At 41.6% G+C, this 1,326-nt stretch overlaps 1 non-coding gene across 1 annotated transcript; it reads left to right on the top strand.

Moving 5' to 3' along the window:
* Window positions 1-226: 226 nt before the first annotated feature.
* On the top strand, window positions 227-299 carry TRNAM-CAU (transfer RNA methionine (anticodon CAU)). Its single transcript has one exon. It is a non-coding gene; the product is annotated as a tRNA-Met (tRNA).
* Window positions 300-1,326: the final 1,027 nt, after the last annotated feature.

Consider the following 1,326-nt stretch of genomic DNA (forward strand, 5'->3'; position numbering starts at 1 on the left):
TTGTTAACACCTTAACACTTCACAAACACGTGCAAACTGGACACCAGATATCTGGAAAATGAAGCACTGGCAAGTCAGCGTACAACTGTGGGTCTAAATGCCTGCAGATACGATCTTACTTCCCGCCACGCTAACCACCGTTCCACGGGCGACTCAACCGAAAAAGGCACTGTATAATTTTAAAAGCGGCATACTGACAATTGAAGCAGGGCATTGCGAACACCGAGCCTCGGTAGCGCAGTAGGCAGCGCGTGAGTCTCATAATCTCAAGGTCGTGAGTTCGATCCTCACCCGGGGCATCACTTTTTGCATTGCTCCAAACTCGCAAGTTAACATATAAAACTTGTTATTTACTTGCACACTGTCTGATGTGTGTTCCATTCACGTGTCAAGAACCGCGCACTTGCTGCTGTTAATTCCGGAGAAGAGAAATTCTGATGTAAAAGCAGTGATTTTTTTTCGGCAGGAAATTGCCCCCTCTCCTCCAAATATAGACAGATTTGATTTGATTTGAATTTAAAATTTTGGGAGCGTCAGCACTTAGGCTATTTTGCTCCCGTCACATTATACGGGGGCCAGCCCCTTACCATTACAAAAGCAACTCTAACGTTGCATAACTAAAAAAATTAAAATGTTCTGACTTCTGTTAAAAGCTGAGGCTGTAAAGTGACACTCAGCACATATAAGGACAAAATAACAGGACAATACAAACAAAATTATACTGGCCATGGGGCCAGTCGCCAGAGCCTCGTTAGTCTTCAGTCCAGGGTACACTAACGTGGAAGTGAGGTTGACATTTGGGTGTACTACATGGAAGGTCACCCCTTACACTCCCAAAATATAGACAGAATGAAATTAAACTTTACTAATTGCTAATGACATATGTCAAGTCTCGTACGACACTCAAAACACGTATCTCCGAACATTATCTGATGCACAGGGCCTTTCCAAAATCATACAAAACTCCTTGTGACACGGGTGTCAAAGATTTAAAGAGAAAGTTAAATGCAATCAATTTTTAATATGTTATGCAATGTATATTTCATAAAAGGAAACCTTATTTTAAACATCGTTGTGGAATAAATTAAATAAATAATAAATTAACTTAGTTTTGTTTGGAGACGCTGGTGGTCTAGTTGATAGAGTGTCTGACTGCCACTCAGGAGATCCTGGTTCTATTCTATTCGAAAATAAATGGGTACCTGTGGGTGTAGAGGCGGCTGGAGGGTGGTGCTGATCACATTACCTCCGAAAATGGCCGAGATCGAGAATGTATTGTGCCAATCTACCTAGTTTTACTTGGAACAAGTCGATTAGTACGTTATC

Source organism: Lepisma saccharinum, chromosome 9 (assembly GCF_977018435.1).
Source record: "Lepisma saccharinum chromosome 9, izLepSacc3.1, whole genome shotgun sequence".
NCBI lineage: Eukaryota > Metazoa > Arthropoda > Insecta > Zygentoma > Lepismatidae > Lepisma > Lepisma saccharinum.